Source organism: Oncorhynchus keta, chromosome 37, assembly GCF_023373465.1.
Source record: "Oncorhynchus keta strain PuntledgeMale-10-30-2019 chromosome 37, Oket_V2, whole genome shotgun sequence".
NCBI lineage: Eukaryota > Metazoa > Chordata > Actinopteri > Salmoniformes > Salmonidae > Oncorhynchus > Oncorhynchus keta.
The window spans coordinates 20,286,156-20,293,337 of NC_068457.1; positions in this window are offsets into that span (position 1 = coordinate 20,286,156).

Sequence of the window (7,182 nt, forward strand, 5' to 3'; positions counted from 1 at the left end):
GCATTGAACTGGGCCCTGTGTGTGTGTGTGTGTGTGTGTGTGTGTGTGTGTGTGTGTGTGTGTGTGTGTGTGTGTGTGTGTGTGTGTGTGTGTGTGTGTGTGTGTGTGTGTGTGTGTGTGTGTGTGTGTGTGTGTGTGTGTGTGTGTGTGTGTGTGTGTGTGTGTGTGTGTGTGTGTGTGTGTGTGTGTGTGTGTGGTGCTGGCGGTTGGAAAGTTTCACTCAGTCAACCGTGCTCTCATTGGCTTCACAAAGCAGATTACAGGCCTCAGCGAATTCCTGAAGGCAGCGAGATGCGACGCAGGTGCAAGGGAGAGCAGGATCCCTCATTGGCATAGCGGGGCAACCATTGGGGACAATCCACGGGACCACACAAAACCCCTCACACTCTGCCCGAGCACAGCCGAGAGCTTGAAATGCATGGAGAGAAATGAAACTGGAGAAAGATGGCTTTTAGTATTCAGGAAAAAAACGTTAGTTACAGTTTAAAATGAACCATTTTTATAGATGTGTCATCTTTTTGGTTTTATTTTGATGTTAGGCTACATCTCTTCCCTCACCTGAACTGACTCATGAAATAATAATTCCGATAATGATATATTTCTGATAGGCAGGTACAAAAGTTCAGCACGTTGACAAAAGCTGTATACGTGTCCTGCAATTTCACGAAGCTATTTGCAAATTCCAAAATCATTATTTTACACAGAACTTGACAATCCATGACTAGGTTCTAGTTTCATTCCAATGGTGTTTTTTGGAAATTGTGAATGTCAATGAACGCACATTACCATTCATAACCTTTAAATGATTTAAATCTCTTTACTTTCCCCCACAAAAAGCTCCAACGCAGTCAGCCTGTGACGGAAAGCAAAGAGCGCTAGACCTATGCCATCATGACTTTATATTCAATTAGAACAATTTCTAACTATCAATTACCGACGAAAGCCACAAAATCCCCCGGGGACCGGTAATCACCGTGACCGGTCTCAGTCGGTCCTCAGAGCCATTGAACAGTGCGGCAGGGGGACTGGGCATAATTAGGATTTACAGCGCGTAGCCCTCCCTGGTGGAAGAATGACTGACTGTTGCCTTCTATTTGATTTTACAAGAGGCCTCTTTCTATATGATCAAGCTATTATAGGCCTACCACGATTTCATGGCTAATCTTTCTGAAATTGTCTTCTAAAATGTCGTGTTTGTTTTCGTTTCTCTCTCTCCCTCTCTCTCTCTCTCTCTCTCTCTCTCTCTCTCTCTCTCTCTCTCTCTCTCTCTCTCTCTCTCTCTCTCTCTCTCTCTCTCTCTCTCTCTCTCTTCTGCATTTGAATTACAGCAACAGTTCAGAAAAGTTCGTTTTCTTTCATTACACAATTATCGTGGATGTGATTAATGTAACGCATGTAGAAACACGCTGCCGCATTAGCCTCTATTGCATTACAAGCCTTTATGGAGTCAGTAACTGTTTGAAATCTGAGGTAAGGGAGAACTCCCCACTCTAACAATCTGAAGTGTCTGGATCAAGTCTAGGAGTCTAGGGGGGTTCTAGGAGTGCTTGAAAACGCCCCAATGGGACTCCATGGAAGCGGCGGCATTTGTGAGTTTTCTCCTCTCTAAGTTTCAATGTTCATTCCGCTAAGGGAATCTGCCGAGTCCATCACATGAGCCCTGAGCTCCGAGCCTCAGTCACCCAGCTCTACCCCCGCCATCCTCGGGTGATTAGCGGACAAAAGAGGTTCCCCTGGACCGGTTATGGTAGTCAATCAAGCAGAACGGGCTATGCAAATGTCTAAGAAAGGCGAGAAGATGGCGAACAGTGCTCCCAATTGTTCGGCACATTTCACAGCACCACACAGCTGCACCTCTGCGGTTGTCCGGGATTGAAGTGTTCCTACTAGGATACCCCCTCCATCCTCCCCAGTCCCCACCCCAGATTGGAAGAAATAATGAAACTAAAGAATGAAACTATTAAACGTTTGATACAAAAATGTATTTCTATTATAGGACCTATTTATCAAAATAACTACAATCAGGCTGTATAACACGTTAATGTTACTTATTAGTACTTACAAATAAATAAATAATGGACAATGTTCTCTATTGTTGCCTGCGTTTCAATAAACAATATGTTTAGGCCTACATGTAATTTCCCATTCTTCAAGCACAACAACTGCATGTTTCCCGCTTGCAGCACAGAAAACAAGGGGAACGTTAAGGTAGCCTAATGACCACCTAGGTGCTGTTCTATACAATTGCCACTAAGTAGATACTGTCCTCTCAGTTCATGTCACTCCAGGCGTAAATACCCCCTTTACACCAAGCTGGGAGACCCACAGCCAGCAGGGAAAGCTCATAGAAGTAATTCCATTTCTGTCGAACCTTACATGGAGCTGTCCAGGTGCTGAAATTCCATATAGGCAGAGATCCCTGCAAATGATTGTTTTAAGCCCTTACCTTAAACAACATATAATGGGTGACTGACGATGACATTATCCAATTCTGATTCTGATTTTAATTCTGTGAACTAAGAGCTTTTGGGTTATTATTTCTTTATTGAAAGGCAAACCTATGCATGAAAAAGTAAATTATGATAAGAAATGTATGTATGTATGTCAAATAAAACAATGATACAAAAAGGTGTATGAGTGGAAGTTCATTCAAATCAAACAAACTGCTGCTCCAAGTGCATATAAGCCAGGCCCAGCCAGCATGAGGCTCTCTGAGAAGTTGATCCACTTTTCAAAAACTATACCTGACTAAAAAAGTAGAGCATTTATCCCAACGTGAACACAACTTTGACTCACTCAGTAATCACTAATCAGCCGGTCATAGGTGCTAGTGAGATGACTCTTTCTCTTTCCCTCTGCTAGCCTGCTGGAGCTATAGAGCTGGAGCTGGAGCTGGGTAATTTGCAGATAGCAGGTGGGTCAAACTTCACACATTTCCCTCCACGTCTTGGCCTTTTTTCTGCCATTCCCCTGTCGAGCTGCCAAAAAATAAACGGCTGCAAATTAGCGTCAATTATGACGCTGGCTGTGTAATTTAGTGGCGTTTTGACACGGAAAGCCGGCAGATGTGGGGAAGTCAGAGAGAGCTGGTTCCCCTGGGGCCCTTAATTAAATCATACTAATCCACTGACCTGAGGGTTAAGGCACAGGGCAGAACTGACTTAGTCTGCTGGAGACACTGGGAGAGCACAGGGTGAGAGAATGAGAGGGTGGGGGGAGGTGCTGTATGTGTGTGTGTGTTTGTGTGTGTGTGTGTGTTGAGAGAGAGAGAGAGAGAGAGAGAGAGAGAGAGAGAGAGAGAGAGAGAGAGAGAGAGAGAGAGAGAGAGAGAGAGTATGTAAGTGTATTTGACTGTGTCTGAGCTTGTACATTGTATTCAGAAAGTATTCAGACCCCTTGAATGTTTCCACATTTTGTTACGTCACAGGCTTATTCTAAAATTGATTCAATTGTTTATTTTCCTCATCAATCTACACATAATGACAAAGCATAAACAGGTTTATAGAAAATTTGTCTGGTTTATTATTATTGTTCTTTTTGTAATACAATTTACATAAGTATTCAGACCCTTTACTCAGTACTTTGTTGAAGCACCTTTGGCAGTGTTTACAGAATCAAGTCTTCTTGGGTATGATGCTACAAGCTTGGCACACCTGTATTTGTGGAGTTTCTCCCATTCTTCTCTGCAGATCCTCTCAAGCTCTGTCAGGTTGGTTGGGGAGTGTTGCTGCACAACTATTTTCAGGTCTCTCCAGAGATGTTCGATCGGGTTCAAGGCCAGGCTCTGGCTGGGCCACTCAAGGACATTCAGAGACTTGTCCTGAAGCCACATTTACATTGTCTTGGCTGTGTGCTTTGTCCTATTGGAAGGTGAACCTTTGCCCCTAGTCTGAGCCTTCTGGAGCAGGTTTTCATCAAGAATCTCACTGTACTTTGCTCCGTTCATCTTCCCCTCGATCCTAACGAGTCTCCCTGTCCCTGCCACTGAGAAACATCCCCACAGCATGATACTTCCACCACCATGCTCCACCTTAAGGATGGTGGCAGGTTTCCTCCAGACGTGACGCTTGGTTTCATCAGACCAGAGAATCTTGTTTCTCATGATCTCAGAGTCTTTAGGTGCCTTTTAGCAAACTCCAAGCGGGCTGTCATGTGCCTTTTACTGAGGAGTGGTTTCCGTCTGGCCACTCTACCATAAAGTCCTGATTGGTGGAGTGCTGCAGAGATGGTTGTCCTTCTGGAAAGTTCTCCCATCTCTACAGAAGAACTCTAGAGCTCTGTCAGAGTGACCACCTCCCTGACCAAGGCCATTCTCCCTTGATTGTTCAGTTTGGGCGGGCGGCCAGCTCTAGGAAGAGTCTTGGTGGTTCCAAATTTCTTCCATTTAAGAATGATGGAGGCCACTGTGTCCTTGGAGACCTTCAATGCTGCAGAAATGTTTTGGTACCCTTCCCATGATCTGTGCCTCGACACAAACCTGTCTCAGAGCTCTACTGACAATTCAAATCATGTCCAATCAATTGAATTTACCACAGGTGGACTCCAATCAAGTTGTAGAAACATCTCAAGGATGATCAATGGAAACAGGATGCACCTGAGCTTAATTTAGAGTATCATAGCAAAAGGTCTGAATACTTATGTAAATAAATTATTTACGTTTTTATTTTTAATACATTTGCAAACATTTCTAAAAACCTGTTTTTGCTTTGTCATTATGGGGTATTGTGTACAGATTGCTGAGGAGTTTTTTTTATTGAATCCATTTTAGAACAAGGCTGTAACATAACAAAATGTGGAAAAAGGCAGGGGGTCTGAATACTTTCCGGAGGCAAAGTGTATTTGTCTGTCTGTGTGAACCTGTGAGTGTATTTGTCTGTCTGTGTGAACCTGTGAGTGTATTTGTCTGTCTGTGTGAACCTGTGAGTGTATTTGTCTGTCTGTGTGAACCTGTGAGTGTATTTGTCTGTCTGTGTGAACCTGTGAGTGTATTTGTCTGTCTGTGTGAACCTGTGAGTGTATTTGTCTGTCTGTGTGAACCTGTGAGTGTATTTGTCTGTCTGTGTGAACCTGTGAGTGTATTTGTCTGTCTGTGTGAACCTGTGAGTGTATTTGTCTGTCTGTGTGAACCTGTGAGTGTATTTGTCTGTCTGTGTGAACCTGTGAGTGTATTTGTCTGTCTGTGTGAACCTGTGAGTGTATTTGTCTGTCTGTGTGAACCTGTGAGTGTATTTGTCTGTCTGTGTGAACCTGTGAGTGTATTTGTCTGTCTGTGTGAACCTGTGAGTGTATTTGTCTGTCTGTGTGAACCTGTGAGTGTATGTGTCTGTGTGTGAACCTGTGAGTGTATTTGTCTGTCTGTGTGAACCTGTGAGTGTATTTGTCTGTCTGTGTGAACCTGTGAGTGTATTTGTCTGTCTGTGTGAACCTGTGAGTGTATTTGTCTGTCTGTGTGAACCTGTGAGTGTATTTGTCTGTCTGTGTGAACCTGTGAGTGTATTTGTCTGTCTGTGTGAACCTGTGAGTGTATGTGTCTGTGTGTGAACCTGTGAGTGTATTTGTCTGTCTGTGTGAACCTGTGAGTGTATTTGTCTGTCTGTGTGGACCTGTGAGTGTATTTGTCTGTCTGTGTGAACCTGTGAATGTATTTGTCTGTCTGTGTGAACCTGTGAGTGTATTTGTCTGTCTGTGTGAACCTGTGAGTGTATGTGTCTGTGTGTGAACCTGTGAGTGTATTTGTCTGTCTGTGTGAACCTGTGAGTGTATTTGTCTGTCTGTGTGAACCTGTGAGTGTATTTGTCTGTCTGTGTGAACCTGTGAGTGTATTTGTCTGTCTGTGTGAACCTGTGAGTGTATTTGTCTGTCTGTGTGAACCTGTGAGTGTATTTGTCTGTCTGTGTGAACCTGTGAGTGTATTTGTCTGTCTGTGTGAACCTGTGAGTGTATTTGTCTGTCTGTGTGAACCTGTGAGTGTATGTGTCTGTGTGTGAACCTGTGAGTGTATTTGTCTGTCTGTGTGAACCTGTGAGTGTATTTGTCTGTCTGTGTGAACCTGTGAGTGTATTTGTCTGTCTGTGTGAACCTGTGAGTGTATTTGTCTGTCTGTGTGAACCTGTGAGTGTATTTGTCTGTCTGTGAACCTGTGAGTGTATTTGTCTGTCTGTGTGAACCTGTGAGTGTATTTGTCTGTCTGTGTGAACCTGTGAGTGTATTTGTCTGTCTGTGTGAACCTGTGAGTGTATGTGTCTGTCTGTGTGAACCTGTGAGTGTATGTGTCTGTCTGTGTGAACCTGTGAGTGTATTTGTCTGTCTGTGTGAACCTGTGAGTGTATTTGTCTGTCTGTGTGAACCTGTGAGTGTATTTGTCTGTCTGTGTGAACCTGTGAGTGTATTTGTCTGTCTGTGTGAACCTGTGAGTGTATTTGTCTGTCTGTGTGAACCTGTGAGTGTATGTGTCTGTCTGTGTGAACCTGTGAGTGTATGTGTCTGTCTGTGTGAACCTGTGAGTGTATTTGTCTGTCTGTGTGAACCTGTGAGTGTATTTGTCTGTCTGTGTGGACCTGTGAGTGTATTTGTCTGTCTGTGTGAACCTGTGAGTGTATTTGTCTGTCTGTGTGAACCTGTGAGTGTATTTGTCTGTCTGTGTGAACCTGTGAGTGTATTTGTCTGTCTGTGTGAACCTGTGAGTGTATTTGTCTGTCTGTGTGAACCTGTGAGTGTATGTGTCTGTCTGTGTGAACCTGTGAGTGTATTTGTCTGTCTGTGTGAACCTGAGAGTGTATTTGTCTGTCTGTGTGAACCTGTGAGTGTATGTGTCTGTGTGTGAACCTGTAAGTGTATTTGTCTGTCTGTGTGAACCTGTGAGTGTATTTGTCTGTCTGTGTGAACCTGTGAGTGTATTTGTCTGTCTGTGTGAACCTGTGAGTGTATGTGTCTGTGTGTGAACCTGTGAGTGTATTTGTCTGTCTGTGTGAACCTGTGAGTGTATTTGTCTGTCTGTGTGAACCTGTGAGTGTATGTGTCTGTGTGTGAACCTGTGAGTGTATTTGCCTGTGTGTGTGAACCTGTGAGTGTATTAGTCTGTCTGTGTGAACCTGTGAGTGTATTTGTCTGTCTGTGTGAACCTGTGAGTGTATTTGTCTGTCTGTGAACCTGTGAGTGTATTTGTCTGTCTGTGTGAACCTG